The sequence below is a fragment of the Adelges cooleyi genome, unplaced genomic scaffold, assembly GCF_023614345.1.
Source record: "Adelges cooleyi isolate 19-005CV unplaced genomic scaffold, UGA_ACOO_1.1 ACOO_flye_CR_arks_rails_tigmint_CR_PRNA_247, whole genome shotgun sequence".
NCBI lineage: Eukaryota > Metazoa > Arthropoda > Insecta > Hemiptera > Adelgidae > Adelges > Adelges cooleyi.
Window position 1 is genome coordinate 13,596,893 of NW_026095912.1, and position 17,864 is coordinate 13,614,756.

Here is a 17,864-nt window from a genome sequence, read left to right on the forward strand (position 1 = left end):
TCTCGAAAAGTGACGTTTATGTGTATACAACTTATTTTTCTTGTGTTTTTCGAAATAAAACTTATTAGCGCACATAAAAAATAATTTCACGGGTAGGTTTACTAATGCTCCTGAGTACCTAATTTGACTTTTAAATTTTAGATATTTCTGAAATGTTAAATATACTTATACCCATAATAGGATTGATCTTAATCAGTTTCATCATTTCAACTGTATAAGAGTTATATTTTATAAAAATTTGTATAGCATTCTTTTTATCTACAAAAAACTAAGTAACAGTACAAAAAATTAGGTTAAATGTTTTGTTTTCATATGTTATGTAGATTAAAGTTAAAACGTTTTTTTTTTTTGAAAACATTTAACAAAATTATAATACTTCAAATTCAAATCGTTCTTCTATTTAATTAGAACATATTTAGAAAAAGTTATTTTTTTTTATAGGCCAAACGTTTGTAAAATAATGTAATATATGACTTTGATTTATAAAAATGCATAGTCTCATTTGACAATTACAATGCGAACTGATATTATTGCATTTTATTTAAAATATTAAAATAATGCATTAGGCTAAATATTTTTAAAATATTTCACAATAGATACACTAATATATAAATAGCATATTGTCAATATGATTAGGATGTGGGCGTTTCCGGTTTTTTTACTGTGCACGTTTTCGTTTCACCGTTGTATAGTAATCCGCAAGCCCAGAAGTTATTTTCAATAATATCGTCTGAGACTTGGATGATTTTCATTTGGAGATAATCTAATAGTTGGCCTAAATTGGATTGTTTTATTTCGTCAAGTTCGTTACGATAACTGGTCAACAGGTCCGGGTATCCGGCTTCCACACGACATTTCTGGCTGAAATATTCATACAACTTAGTGTTAAATATTACCATTGAGTTTACGGTAATATGCAATTGAGTTTTGACTGTAGCCAGCGATAATGTCCGTTTGTGATAGTCTATCAATTTTTGGTAATCCCATTTGAACGATTTGTTAATAGAACGGAAACTCTTCCTGGCCATTTTTCTCCGGCTCGACGTTTGAAAATAGTCTAACGCACTATACACGTACGATAAATCTATAGAAGTCAGTTCAAATGCCTTATATAGTACTTCTTGGCAGTAAGATAATGGTGACGCTGAAGACTTAGGCACTTGATCCGAAGAACCAAAGTATCCACACGCAAATGCCACATCGTGGATGATTGTAGTCAAAAACAAAAGTCTACTTGCATACCTGCAGTTCAACATGAGGAAAATGCGTTCGTTAATGGCTAATACGTTATCTAGTGTAATGTCCTCCTTTTGGTCGATCAACTTTGACACGTCATCGTCACTTAACGCCCCTTCGGCATTATTGGTTTTCACGTTATCTACTATGTCTTTCCATCCGGGATGAGTCAGTAAAATTTTCGTGTCTTGAACTATATCGATTAGTGGTACGCATGACGTGAACGGTTCGGAAGAAAAAAACAACTCAATCAACAATATCGCGGCGACACACTTGATTGAATTCATTTTTTATATTAATCATCCAATTAACCGAGTAACTGGTGATAAAACGGAATCAAGCTGAACGAACCAAATATTCGTAGCAGTCAATATGTACTAAAGTTGTTGTTTGCTAGTTCGTCATTTTAATATTGAATTTCTTATGTAAATAAGGCACATACGGCATACTTTAATTGCGTGTATTTGCAAGACATTTAATATCAATTGTTTTGGATGATTCACCTCACATTTCTTACTAAATCATTTTTTGACTATATTAAATATGATAATTATAAACGTAATCGTTATTATTTGTCTTATGTTCATATATTTAATCACATGTTAGTCTAGACACACGTTGTTTCAATCTTGTTTTATTTAGAAAAACAACAAAGTCATGTAGACATAACATTTTACGGATATTTAAGAGAGAAGGCTGTGCCAATTAAATGAAATATGAAAGCAAAAAAAAAATTAAGAACTTTTAAAGTTTCGAAAATGCGTAGGGATTTTGTAAATATAGTAATTCTGTAAATGTTGTGTTGTTGGGCGCACATAGATTTGTATTTGAACTGTTACAGTTTTCTCAAAAAACTGTAGTCGAAGTTTTTTGTCTTTTATTAAGAAAAAGCATAAATTATGAACTAAATTACAAACGCAATAATTATTCTTAATAGCACAATCTTACCAAAGTTCTTTTGCAAGGCATTTTGGTGTCGCACAAGATAATGAAATTAGGAAATTATCAGGCAGTATTTTTGTAATTTGTGGAATTCTTTCAATATTGTGTTGTCAAATATCCGAAGTTACTCAGAATTATTAAACCACAAATTTATTTAACCACATGTGGAAAGATCTGAAAACTTCGGGACTATACGGAGTATAAAAAACAGACGTATCCTATCCTATCAGATGTCAGAACTATTACCTGATAATTGCTCTTAACATTATGTCATAATTTTAGTTTTTTTTTTAAATGGTATATTTAAAATGTATGAATACATAGTTGAAATGCAGAGTGATAAAATCAAATAACTTAATTATTTAAAACATTTTTTTGATTGAAAAATATTATTATTTAGTTTACCAAGCATAACGCACAAAAAACTAGCAATGTTATCGAATCATCCCAAACCTGTCTTTTGGAAGTTCTTTTGTAAAGATGTCTGCCAACATTTCTGTGTTCCTGTGTTGAACTTCGAATTGACCTTTCTCATATTTCTCGTGATAGAAACGGTATCATAAATCGATGTGCTAGGTTTTCCGATGAAACTCTGTATTTTTGACTAATCGAATAGTACTTAAGATATCAACAAATAATATAGGTTTATCATATATATATTGTTATTTGTACGCTCTATTAAAAAACTTTTAAGCGAATTTTGATTACTTCAAATACTTAGGCTTTTGATGCTTCAAGGTTGTGCGTGGGCCCGTAACCTGATCAATTTTACGCTTGTATAACTTGGTGGAAGTTTAGTATTTAAGTAGAAATAAAAACACAACGATAACATGATTTAACACAATACTGTTCAACATAAAATGACACACTCATATCCATGACCCAAACACATAATATTATATTATATTTATTTGTACTAAAATCACCACGGTTGTTATTATTTTTAACTGTTTCAATTTTTATATTATTATTAAATCAAGGAAAAATACGATGTGCTTAAATAACTTTTTAATAAACATATATTGTTTAATGTAAATAAGGAGGAGGATTTTTTAAATTAGAAAAAGACGTATTTATCATCCGTAGAATTATATACTTGTATTTGAGTAAATAATTTGGAGTAATAACACAATAAAGTGGCAATGCAAAAAGTTAGATATGTCATAGGTATTTAATAATTTGCTTAGTTTTAATATTATAATGAAATACATTTTTATGAATGCTGATAAATTAATAAACACTGAAATATATAAATGGCTAGGTAATGTCAGTATGAAAAAGTTGGATAACAACAGTTAAATAACATAGGTTTTTAACAAGTTTCTTAGTTTTCATATTAGGTATATCATTAATGAAATCGGAAAATAAAGATAAGCTAGTTAAATATTAATTTTTACAAAAATTGCCTTTACTATAAGTATAAATTTATAAACACAGAAATATAAAAGCGGCAAAGGGATTTCAGTATGATTGAGATGTAGCCGTTTCCGGTTGTTTTAATGTACACTCTTTTGTTTCACTGTTGTATAAAAACCCGCAAGCCTTGAAGTTGTTTTCAGTAATATCGTCGGATACTTCTATCATTTTCGTTTGGAGATATATGAATATGTGGTCTACATTAGATTGTTGTTTCAATACGGTAAGTCCAGAACGATAACTGTTCAACAGGCCCGGATAACCTGCTTCCACACGACAATTCTGGTTGAAATACTTGTTTAACTTTTCGTTAAACGTCTCCGAAGAAATTGCGGTTGCTTGCAGTTGAGTTTTGATGTCAACCGGTGATATTGCTTCTTGATAATAGCCAAATAATTTTTCGTAATTCCATTTGAACCATTTGTAAGTAGGATATAAGCCCTTGCCAGCTATTTTATTCGAGCTTAACCTACGAAAATACTTTAACGCACTTATAGCGTACGTTAAGTCTATCGAGGTCAGTTTAAACGCCAAAAATAGTATGTCTTCACAAGAATTTAATGTTGAACTTGAAAAATAAGGCCTTTTCTTCGGATTAGTAAAGTATCCACACTCATTTGCCACATCTTTGATGATTGTAGTCAATAACAAAAGTCTACTAGCATACCTGCAATTCAACATGAGGAAAATGTGAATGTACACGGCTAATATGTTATCCTCCTTAATGTCCTCATTTTGGGAGAGCAACTTTGCCACGTCATCGTCACCTAACCCACCTTCGACATTATTCGTTTTCACGTTATCCAATATGTCTTTCCATCCGGGATGAGACAGCAAAAGTTTTGTTTCTTTGACTATTTCGGACAGTCGTACACACGACGCCAACGGTTTGGACGCAAAAAACAACTCCATCAACATTATGGCGGCGAAACACTTGGTCAGATTCATTTTGTACATTGAATTATCCAATTTAATGAGTAACTGGCAAGAAAAATTAGTTACACTGATCGAACTAAATATTTATAAAACTCAATAAGTATGATTGTTAGTTGCTAGAGTTGATCAAAATAACAAGATTTTTTTACCCATACGTGGCGTGGCAGTGGTGAATAATGTGTCTATAATTTGACTTAAAATGTTTTGTTTCTTTTGACAGTACCACCATTAACTCTGCAGTTTTACCCTGTGACTTGTGGGCTAAATTTCGCTTGAAATTCGCTATCGATTAATAAAATATTTTAATAACATTTAAATAAAATTTAATTATACTCGTCATTTGTTTAAAAGTATATAATTGATCGTCCTCTTCTAAAAAAAAAAAATCATATATGAGAATAAATCTGAAATAAACTATACTGCTAATGTACGGTTAAAAGCAAAGCTCTAATAAAAGGTGCAAAATACTGCTCTATTGACTATACAGGGTGATTATTTTATATTGGGCCACTCAATATGTCATAGGGTTTCATATGAAATTTAATTTTTCTTTTTTCACGTGGTTTTTATACAATGAGATTTAAATTTTTCACTTTTTTTATCCCCAACCCGGATCCCAGATCCCGGATTAGTTATTTTGACATCAATTTGTTAATTTTAAATGGTATCGCATACATTTCATTAACTTTTTTAATTGAAAAAATGTACTAACAATTTTTACTGGTCGATTATTAGTTTCGGATAACTATTTTTGAAGTTATTGAAGTTTCAAGTTTAGAGCAGGAGGAACGGTGGAGTGTAGTATTATTTTTATCTACGTGCACATCCCAACCGCACTTCCCCTCTTATCCTAGCTTTTAAACTCTTATAACTTTAAAAATAATTATCCAAAACTAATTATCAACCATTTGAAATTTTGAATACATAATTTTAAAAAATAATGTAATATTTTCGTTACCATTTAAATTTCAAAAGTTGCTATCAAAAAAAAAACTAATTTGGGAATGGTGTAAAAACAAATTCATAAAATTTTGTATTACAAGAATAGTGATCTTTTTTAGTTTTATTACTCAAACCGTATACAAGAAAAATTGTTTTTAAAAAAATTATATAATGCTCAGAAGTATAGTACTTACTTTAATAACTGAAAATTCACAACCCAAAAAATGTGGTGAAATGGTTAAATTTATTATGTAGGTAAATTTAACGCTAAATCATTTTTTTAAAAATATTTTACACAAAACATGTTAATATTTAATACTGATATCGTGTTTGCTACAATCAATTTGTACAGATTTATTATGGCAAGAGTTTTATTTTGTTGACAACTTAGGGCAGCCGTACACGACGTGAACGGTTTGGCTTCAATAGATAACTACATCAACGATATTAACACTTAGTTACCCAATTTAACAAGTAACTGACGAGAAAAATGAATTACACTAAACGAACCAAACATTTGTATCACCCACTAAGTACTAAGTTTGTTTTATGCTAGTTCGTCGTTTGAATTTTAATTTTTTTATGTAAATAAAGCGTTTATTACATTCTGTAAATGCGAGTATATGCATGCTTTTTCACCTTTCGTATATATTCGATCATTTCATATATTTGTACACATGTTTAATCTAGCCAGTTGCATGACAGTGGTGAATGTGGAGTTGGTAAATTGATTTAAAGTATACTCTATTATTAAAATGTTATATTATATTATGATAATAAGTATTTAAGTATATTACAATGCGCAAGGTTTAGGTTTTTTTTTTTAAATAACGTCCAGGTTCACCGACAATTCGCATACCTATTGTACTCTTAATATGAATTAAACAAATATAGTGAGAACTGCAAGTTTGATTGTTGGCTAGTAATTATTCTGCTATACTAACTATTGCTAAACCCGTTATTCAATTTAACATCAAAACGATGCAACTTAAAATCTTAAAGTTAAATATGTTTTTGCTATGTTAAGTTTTAAAATGTCTTTAAAAAAGTCTTCTCTGATTTTTAAATTTGTTTTTATTATATATACAGGGTGATTCATGGACCACTCAATATCTCATAGGGTTTAATGAGAAATTAAATTTTTTTTTCATGATGTTTTTATGCAATGTGATCTCAATTTTTTTTTGTTTTTACAATCCTCTCAACTTAATTTTTTTTTAGCTACTTTTGGAACTTAAATGGTAACGCATATGTTTCATTAAATTTTTAAATTTAGAATAATGTTGACTAATTATTAACTATTTTTGGACAATTTTTGAACTTTTTAAGTTAAAAGAGTTTAAAATTTAGGATGAGAGAGGAAGTGCTGTTGGGAAATGTGCGCAGATAAAAATAAAAAATAACACTCCATCTTTTCTCCTGCTCTACAGATGAAATTTCAAATAATTCGAAAATAGTTATTCAAAACTGTTTATCGTTAAAATTGTTAGTACATTATTCTCAATTTGAAAAATTATGAAATGTGTACCATTTAAATTTCGGAAATGTCTATCAAAAACACTAAGTTGGGGGGGGCGAGGAAAATAAAAAAATTGTGAGAAATTGAGATCACATTATATGAAAACATTATGAGAAAATAAAAATTACATTTCTTATTAAACCTTTGAGATATTGAGTGCTTCGCTATGCTTATCATTCTGTATTTTGTTTTCACTAAATCTACCGTAAGTCTAATGAGATGTTCCGTTCTCCTATTTTATGCCCAAATAGGAAAAAAGATACACAGAATATTACTTAATGTGTCCTACAATATAGTTTTAGTTCAGGAAAAGTGCAGAGCGATTATTGGACCCATATAGGTCGTTTACATTCGAAGCATCCGGTTGTTTCAAAAATGAAATTTGTTCCAAAGAGAGCATTACTGTGAAGTTGACTTCCTGTTGATCATCCTGTAATCACTGTATAAAACACTTCTAAGGACAAGTCTAGTGGTTTTAAATTGTAAAAAGATATTAGTACTATGATATAGTGCAAGTATCATAGTACTAACCTCGTATTTTAGGAAGCCTTGCCACTCCCAAATTAACTTGAATAAATACACGTATAGTTATTTTTGTTATTTTCATATTTTGAAACCATATTTTGGTCCATTGAATTCTTCAAGTATTCTCTAAAAATATCGTGGATTGTTTATAATTTATTATAATAGTCATAATAGCTTCATGTACCCCAATGGCCACCGGTCGGCTGGTTGGTTCTGAGAATAATGGTAACGCCAGCAACCTTCTTCATTGTAATATTATAAATACCATTAAGATTTAGGGATACTTCGAACGTCGCATTGGGCAAAACCCTATAGTTCAATAGAATCATTATGGCTACCGTTTTTTTCTTGATAATTTAGCTGTTATAACCGTGTATTCTTATTAAAAATATTCTTATTTATGTTATCGTTTTATATTCCTTTGCAATATCAAAGCTTTATTATTATATGCATAGGTACCGAAAGAAAATGTGTGTGTAAGCCCCACAAATTTCATGAAAAATAATGTAATAGCTTAAATTTATTAACTGTTATGATAAATTATGAACCTTATGTTTTGTTCACTCATTTAAATTATAAAGTAGGTATTTTACAAAAACTAACTATAATTATATTATATATTATTTGTCATCAATCTTTAAGTTTAATAAAAAATTTATACTCATATCTCAGTTTATTAATTTTATAGTCAAATGACTGTTCCGCTGAATTAAAAGAAAGTTTTTATTTGTATTCTGTGCTCGAAGATACGTATTATAGAGCAGGAAAAGAAAAAATGTAAACAACTTTTTTCACAACTATAGAATTATTCGTATATTTGGGTATATATTTGTATTTAATATGCTTATAATGAAATACTAATAATAATTACATATTAATAATACTTTTTCATGGATCCTAAATATGTCACTATTGTGTCAACCAACAAAAATTTCATCTCTAGCTTTAATAAAAATAAATAAATACACAAGCTAATAATAATAAGTAAACAAATACATGAATGACAAAATGATTATCACGTAGACGTTTGAGGTTGATTTATTGTACACGATCTAGTGTCGGTGTGATATAGAAAACCACACGCCCTGAAGTTGTTCTCTGTAATATCGTCTGAGACTTGGATGATTTTCATTTGGAGATAATCTAATAGTTGGTGTAAATTGGATTGTTCTTTCAATTCGTAAAGTTCGAAACGATAAATGGTCCACGTGTCCGGATAACCGGTTTCCACATGACAATTTTGGTTAAAATATTCATACAAATTGTCGTTAAATGTCTTCAAAGCGTTTACAGTGCTTAGCAATTTTGCTCTGATTTTAACTGGTGACCTTGTCTGTTGAGATAAGACCAACAGACGTTCGTAATTTCCTTTGAACGTAGTGCTTATGGTACGTATGCCATCGGTAGCAATTTTTTTCGAGCTTAACCTATGGAAATACATCAATGCACTGAGAGCGTAGGTGAAATCTATCGAAATCAGTTTAAACGTCGTCAATAGCGTTTCTTCGCAGGAATTTAACGGGGAAACAGGAATCGAAGACAGTTGAATTGGACCAGCAAAGTATCCACACACTGTTTCCAGATCGTTGACAATTGTGCTCATGAACAAAAGTCTACTTGAGTACCTGCAGTTCAACATTAGGAAAATGTGATTGACCAGATATACTATGTTTTCCTTATTGATGTCCTCATTTTGGTCGACCAACTTTGCCACGTCATCGTCGCCAAACTCTCCTTCGGCAGTCTTCGTTTTTACGTTACCCAATATGTCTTTCCATCCGGAATAAGACAGCAAAAGTTTCGTTTCTTTGACCATTTCGGCCTTTGGTAAACACACCGCAAATGGCTCGGATGCAAGATACAACTCCATTAACAATACCGCGGCCAAAATCTTCGTTATATTCATTTTGCACAGCTGCCGAGAAAAATGATTCGCACTGAAAGAATCAAACAAACGTAGCACTTAATTGGTACTAAGATTGTTTTTTGCCAGTTTGTCGTTTTAATTGTAGTTTTTTATGTAAATAGTTAATATTACGTATTCGTATGCTAAGTTTTTTTACAAGCAAATTTCGAACGTACCATATGTTCATCTATTTATACACCTGTTAGTCTAGACACACGCTGTTTCAATTGTGTTTTATTTATTAAACAACCAATTAGTGTAGACATAATATTTTACGAGTGTTTATGAGGGATGGAGCTGTGATATTTGAGCGAAATATTAAGGCATAAAAAAATAAAGGGTTTTTTAAAATTCCAAAATGTTTTAAATATAGTTAATTTCGTTTCCTTGGACGTACTTAAGGAAGTAGAATTCTGATATTTCCCGTTTGGATCTCATGCAAGCAACTGGAAATCGGGATTTGATGGGCACTATGTGGGATTCATATATTGTAAACATGTCAAACGTTCGAATATTCTCAGAATTATGTAGTGCTCACATTTGGAATGTTCTAGAAACTTCATGACGTAAAGGTAATTAAACACACACACACGTGAATGCGCGAATGTTCAAGAATATGACAAGGGCATAGTATAAATAATGCTAGAATAGGTAGATAATAATATGTAGACAATGATAGAATGTCTGATTCTTGCGCTTATCGTTATGTCAATGGTTTAATTCTTTTTAAACAACTTTTATAATTGTTTGCTTTGGTGAATATTTTTAAGATTTTTTTTTGAATTAATTTATAATAATTTCTACACCACGGTTTTTTTTTATTCAAAAATTATGCTATTGATTTCCTGTAGAATACCTCGTATGAAGTGGGAACTTCCAATTTACTTCCCATGTTCCTCTTCGGTTATTTCTAGATACAGACCAGGTACTAACCACTTCTATGAGAGTATGGGTAAATGTATTGCATATTTGTTGATTATAATATTTCTGCATAATACTAAAAATTAGAAACTTCCTATTTTAATATTTACAATTATTTTTTGTTTTAGACATTTTCCCATCTATTAGTCAGAAGATTCAATTGATTATTTTTAACATACAGATTTGTTTTTAGATACAACACAAGAAAAAATACAATGTAGTTAAATAACTTTTATATAAACAGATATTATTTCATTTAAATAGTGAAAAGGAACTATACAAATTTCTAAAAACTTTATTTCTAATCCGTAAAATGATATCCATGTATTTAAGTGATAACATTGGTTTTTATCAATTTATTTTGTTTTCAGATTATAATAAAATATAGTTTCACGAATGCTGATTATGCCTTTAATGATGTTGACGAATAAATATGATGAAACAAAATATCAATTTTTTTAAAAATTGTCTTTACTATAAATATAAATGTATCAACACAGAAATATAAAATTACCAGTATGATTAAGATGTAGACGTTTCCGGTTGTTTTAATATGCACTCTTTTGTTTCACTGTTGTAGAGTAAACCGCAAGCCCAGAAGTGGTTATCAATAATATCGTCGGATATTTCAATGATTTTCGTTTGGAGATATATGAATAGGTGGTTTAAATTAGATTGTTGTTTGATTACGGTAAATTCAGAACGGTACCTGGTCAACAGGTCCGAGTAATCGGGTTCTACACGACAATTTTCGTTGAAATATTCATTTAAGTTATCATTAAATGTCTCCAATGAGTGTACGGTAGCTAGCAATTCAATTCTGATAGTAGCCGGTAACTTTCCTTGGCGGTAGACGTCCAACAAACTATCGTGACTCCTTTTAAACGAATACGTAGTAGGACGTATGCCACGGCTAACTATTGTGTTCGAGCTCAACTTATGAAAATACATCAATGCACTGAGAGCATACGTTAGACCTATCGAAGTCAGTTCGAACGCCGCATATAGTGTTTCTTCGCAGGAATTTAACGGTGAAACGGAAATAGAATACATATCAATCGAATAAGCTATGTATCCACACTCAGTTGCCAGATCGTTGACAATTGTTCTCAAAAACAAGTATCTACTTGCATATCTGCAGTTCAAAATCAGGAAAATGTGATTGACCAGATATATTATGTTTTCCTTTTCGGTGTAATTATTTTGATTGATCAACATTACCACGTCATCGTAACCAAAATCCCTTTCGGCGTTCTTTGTTTTTCCGTTATCCAATATGTCTTTCCATCCAGAATAAGACAGCAAAAGTTTTGTTTCTTTGACCATATCGGCCAGTTTTACACACAACGCAAATGGTTCGGATGCAAAAAAAAACTCAACCAGTAATATCGCACCGAAAATCTTGGTTAAATTAATTTTGTACATTGAAAAATAAAATTTAAAAAGTAACAGGCGAAAAAATAATGATTACCACTGAAAGAATCAAACAAACGTGACACTTAATTGATACTAAGGATGTTTTTTGATAGTTTGCCGTTTTAACTATGGTTTTCTATGTAAATAGTTAGTATTACGTATTTACATACTAGTTTTTTATACCCGAAATTATCGAACATTCAATATGTTTATATATTTATACACATGTTAGTCTAGACATACGCGGTTTCAATTAAGGCATAAAAACATAATAGATTTTTAATGTTTCAAAATTGCGTATTGATTTTTTCCAAGTGTTATTTATTATCTGTGTTTAGAATGTTTGGATAATATAAGAGACGGTTGCGAAAGTGTTTACAGCTGAAGATAGCAGTTTGTTTCAGTTCGAAGGTATAGGTAAGGTAAGGTAAGGCGGGTTAAAAATTGGAAATTGCACCATGAGGGATGTCAGATTTTATTAGATGTAATGGGAAAATTTCCGTACCCACTTTTGTCGCAAAGGTGCGGTCCTCCAGATAGGACTTATAAAAGAGAAAATAGAAAAGAGGAATATTATGGAGTTTGAGTAGAAGACCTGGATACCAGACTTCACCAAATGCTTGTGAGATATGAATCATTGCAGCAGGGCTGTAAAGTTTGTTTTTTATATTGAGGAATTTAGATCAACCAAACGGTGTACTTAATGGATTGTGGAGTGTCAAACTTTTGCAAAAAAAGAATAAAGACTATAGGTCTATACGAGGACGGAAGTTCAGAAGGTTTATCAGCTTTGAGTATGAGGATTATTTAGGTGAATTTTCATTGTAGTAGAAAGTATGATAAGCGACGAATTGCATTAATGATATAAGTCAATAAAATTATTGTTTTTTTAGGGAGTTCGCAAAGTATTTTATAAACTTTAAATGCTAAACTATTGGTTTAAATATATTGTACGGTAAGTTATATATATAATGGACTGTAAGGGGTTTAAACAACAATAACACAGAAACCAATTACTGGAACAAACTACTACTATTCAAAAAACAACTATATACAATAATATATTACTCACTGGCCAGCTTGCTAAATTGACAATCAACAACTTAAAAACTAAATATATACAAAGGCGATAAATATTTACAACGGTCCAACTATGGTTAGTTCGGTCGCTCCAGCTAGGTGGTCAGTCGGTTGACCGTGGTTGTCGGTTGGCAAAATAAACTCGAAACGATCGAATGAGTGAAACTTAAAGTAAACAAAACGGTGCAGAGAAAACAAGGTAAAACAAAATAACTGCGCAGTTCAAGAAAGAAAAGCCATAACAAAAAAAGAACGGTGAAAAAGTGTCAACGGAAAAACGCGGTACGGTAGACGGTAGAGCAGATAGTAGTAAAACGGTCGGAGAGGCGAGCATAGGTGGTGGTGTGGGGAGCTGCAGCCTATGTAATTCCCGAACATTCCGCCCACCTTGAAGAGCTGGTCTTCAAGCATCGAGAGGCAACGGACAGAGCTTTACCGCGGGTCTGGCGAAAACTTTTCCGGTGGATGTAACAACCGTTGCCACACGAACTATTCCGTCATTTCCTGGATGAATCTCTATCACCCGAGCTGTAGGCCAGGTAAGTGGTGAACTCTGCTCTTTTAAAATAACCAGATCTCCTACTTTCAGATTAAGACCCGGGCGAGTCCATTTAGACTTCTCTTGCAAGGAAAGGAGATACTCCTTCTGCCATCTCGTCCAGAAGTGTTGGTGAATTTGTTGAACTAACGACCAACGTTTATATTTACTAATAACACTAAGTTGAACTGGATCTTGGGGAGCTGGGACCGATACTAAAGGTTCCATTGTTAGAAAGTGTCCAGCAGTAAGTGTTTGGAAGTCATTAGGGTCAGAGGACATAGCGCCAAGAGGGCGAGAATTAAGAGTTGCTTCAACTCGATGTAGTACAGTGTTAAGTTCTTCATAAGTTAACACTCTGTCCTGAATAATTCGTTGTAGAAGAGTTTTCGAAGACTTGACGGCTGCCTCCCACAGTCCTCCCATGTGAGGTGCCGCAGGTGGATTAAAATGCCAACACATTTGATTATCTACAGCATTTTGAACGAATTTGGGTCCTTGTAGGATGGTATAGACTTCTTTCAGGTAGCGTGCCGTTCCGACGAAATTAGTTCCACAGTCGCTGTAAAAGTCTGAGCATCTTCCTCGGCGACTGATAAATCGGTCGAGTGCTGCAATAAAAAGCGGTGTCGATAAGTCATATTGAACAAGTTCGATATGAACAGCAGTTGTGAACATACAGACAAATATACAGATATATGCTTTAGTGACCTTTATTTTTCTAATCATGGCTGCCTTAACGTTGAATGGGCCGGCGAAGTCTACTCCAGTTTTACTAAACGTTTTAACTTGAGAAATACGGAACGTGGGAAGATTTCCCATAATAGGTTGGGCCGGGCGAGGTTTAGTTCTAAAGCAAGGAATGCATCGGTGAATTATCCGTTTGGTTACGCTGCGGGCGGAAAGAACCCAATAATTTTGACGTAACAAATTTTGTACAGTTTGTGGTCCTGGATGTCCCTTTGCTCGGTGGATGTAGTCTATTAAGAGTTCGGTTAATCGGGCTGTCTTGGGTAGCAAAAGGGGGTGTTTCTCGTTGTACGGAATATTAGCGTAATCTAAACGACCGCCCACCCTGAGTAAATGATCTTCATCCAGGAAGAGTGCTAATTTCCGTAAGCACGTGGGGGCGGCCTTCCCTGAAGAAAGTGCTTTTATGAAATCAGAGAAGAAAACACGTTGTGTCCAACGAACTAAAGAACGGAGTGATTCGTCGGTTTCATCAGTGGTCGGCGGAGTAGTGATCGGTAGGATTGGTTTCTTATTAAGTCGATTTCTCACTCTTAACCAATAAGAAGTAAGTCTTAACACTTTTGGCAAGTTGTCTGATTGATAAAGAAGACGGCAATCTTCCTCGTTTAGGCGAGTAAGAAGTGAAATTGGTTTCTCCTCAACCTTTTCCTCAGCATTACTGTTAGGACTTATGGTGTCTTCTTCTGGCCACTCACTAGTGGATTGTCGGAGAAACGGGGGACCAATCCACCAGAGATCATGTCTGGCCAAATCGTTCGGTCCTAGTCCACGTGATGCACAATCAGCTGGGTTTTCATTCGTTGGTACATGTCGCCAATTTTCAATCTGAGTGAGTTGTTGAATTTTTGCCACCCGGTTGGCAACAAAAGTTATTAATCTACACGTGGGACTTCTTATCCAAGACAGCGCTACGGTGAAGTCGGTTACTCTAATATTAAACTGGCTCAGCATCCGTATTTTTTCGATATACCAACGCTATATAATTTTTAAAAAAATCAAAAAATTTCTTTCTTAATTAATTAATTATTCGTTAACTGGTTAAAATATTTAAAAAAGGGCCATGGTAGAGCACCAACAATATTGTTGTCTATATTATGTGAAAATTTGGTTTCTTAGGTTTGATTACATTTGTTATAATAAACACGCATGGCGGGTGTTTTGAAAAAAATAACGGGTGTCTGACGTCCTCTTAAGGAAAAGCATTAACTAAAAACTTAATTACAAACACAGTAATAACTATAAGTTACACAATCTACCCACGGGAATTTCCTATTTGGATCCCGCGCAAGCAACTAAATATGGGAATTTAACGGACACTTTTTTTGTATCTGTGGAATTCATACAATGTAAAGTTGTCAAACACCCGAATACACTTTGAATTATATAGTGGCCTCATGTGGAATGTTTCAGAAACGTCATGACGTAAAGGCAATATAAATCACACACACACGTGCGCGCGAAGGTTCAAGAATATTCATAGCAGGGGCATAGTATAGATAATGCTAAAATATAATAAAAAAATAATAATAGAATGCCTGACTCATGCTTTAATCGTTGTCATTTGTTTTACTCTTTTTAAATAACTTTATTTTTTTTTTTTTGCTGTAGTGAATATTTTTAAGATTTTTTTAAAATTAATTTATAATAATTTCTACACCACGGTTTTTTTTTTATTCAAAAATTATGCATATTGATTTCCTGTAGAATACCTCGTATGAAGTGGGAACTTCCAATTTACTTCCCATGTTCCTCTTCGGTTATTTCTAGATAAAGACCAGGTACTAACCACTTCTATGAGAGTATGGGTAAATGTATTGCATATTTGTTGATTATAATATTTCTGCATAATACTAAAAATTAGAAAATTCCTATTTTAATATTTACAATTATTTTTTGTTTTAGACATTTTCCCATCTATTAGTCAGAAGCTTCAATTGTTTATTTTTAACATACAGATTAGTTTTTACGTACAACACAAGGCAAATGCAATGTAGTTAAATAACTCTTATATAAACATATATCATTTCATTTTAATAGGGAAGAGGAACTACAAAAATTTCAAAAAAATGTATTTCTTATCCGTAGAATTATATTCGTGAATTTGAGTAAACATTTTGAAGTAAATACACTATAGAGGGACACTGCAAAAAGTAAGAGATAACATAGGTTTTTATCAAGTGTTTTCGTTTTCAGCTTATAATAAAATATAGTTGCATGAATGCCGATTATGTCATGTTGACGAATAAAAATAATAAAAGAAAATATTAATTTATACAAAAATTGTCTTTACTATAAATATAAATTTATAAACACAGAAATATAAAAGTGGCAAAGGGACGTCAGTGTGATTAAGATGTAGACGTTTCCGGTTGTTTTAATGTGCACTCTTCTGTTTCACTGTTGTATATAAATCCGCAATCCCAGAAGTTCTTTACAGTAATATCGTCGGATACTTCCATGATTTTCGTTTGGAGATAAAGGAATAGTTCGCGTAAATTAGCTCGTTGTTTTATTTCGTCAAGTTCGGAACGATAACTGGTCCACAAGTCCGGGTGGCCGGTTTCTGCATGACAATTTTCGTTGAAATATTCATTTAAATTTTCTTTGAATGACCCAAAAGAACTTACAGTAGCTTGCAATTCAATTCTGATAGTGGCCGGTAATTTTTTTTGCCGGAAGACTTCCGACAAGTTACCATAATTCCTTTTAAACGTATTGGGTGTAGAACGTATGCCACGGTAAGGTATTTTGTTCCAGCTCAACTTATGGAAATACGGCAATGCACTGAGAGCGTACGTTAAACCTATCCAAGTCAATTCGAACGCGGCAAATAGTGTTTCTTCGCAGAAAGTTAACGGTGAAATGGAAATAGAATACATATCAATCGAATAAGCTATGTATCCACACTCAGTTGCCAGATCGTTGACAATTGTACTCAAGAACAAGTATCTACTTGCATACCTGCAGTTCAAAATCAGGAAAATGTGATTGAGCAGATATATTATGTTTTCCTTTTTAGTGTAATCATTTTGGTGGATCAACATTACCACGTAGTCGTAAGCAAAATGCCTATCGGCGTTCTTCGTTTTTACGTTATCCAATATGTCTTTCCATCCGGAATAAGACAGCAAAAGTTTAGTTTCTTTGACCATATCGGCCAGTGTTACACACGTCGCGAATGGTTCGGATGCAAAAAAACACTCAACCAGTAATATCGCGGCGAAACACTTGGTTACATTCATTTTGTGCAATGAAAAATTAAATTTTACAAGTACCTGGCGAGAAAAAAATTATTACCACTGAAAGAATCAAACAACTGTAACAATTAATTGGTACTAAGACTGTTATTTGCCAGTTAGCCGTTTTAAATATGGTTTTCTATGTAAATAGTTGATATTATTTATTTGTACGCCAAATTTTTATAAACGATATTATTCTAAGTTTCACGTGTTCATATATTTATACACATGCAACTCTAGAAACATGCTGTTCTACCAATCTTGGTTTATTTAATAAAACAACTAGCTTGTGTAGACACAACATTTTACGAATGTTGAAGGAAGAGAGCTGTTTTTGCCATCTGAGAAAACAAAAGGCAATCAATTATAGACCATTTGTTTTACCTCGCTAACAGTTAATTTTCATTCGACCGTTTGAAATGGATTTTTTTTTTTGTTCATAACAAACTAGTATTTGCATTTTCGTTTGCACAATGGCTTGGGTAAAACTTTTAA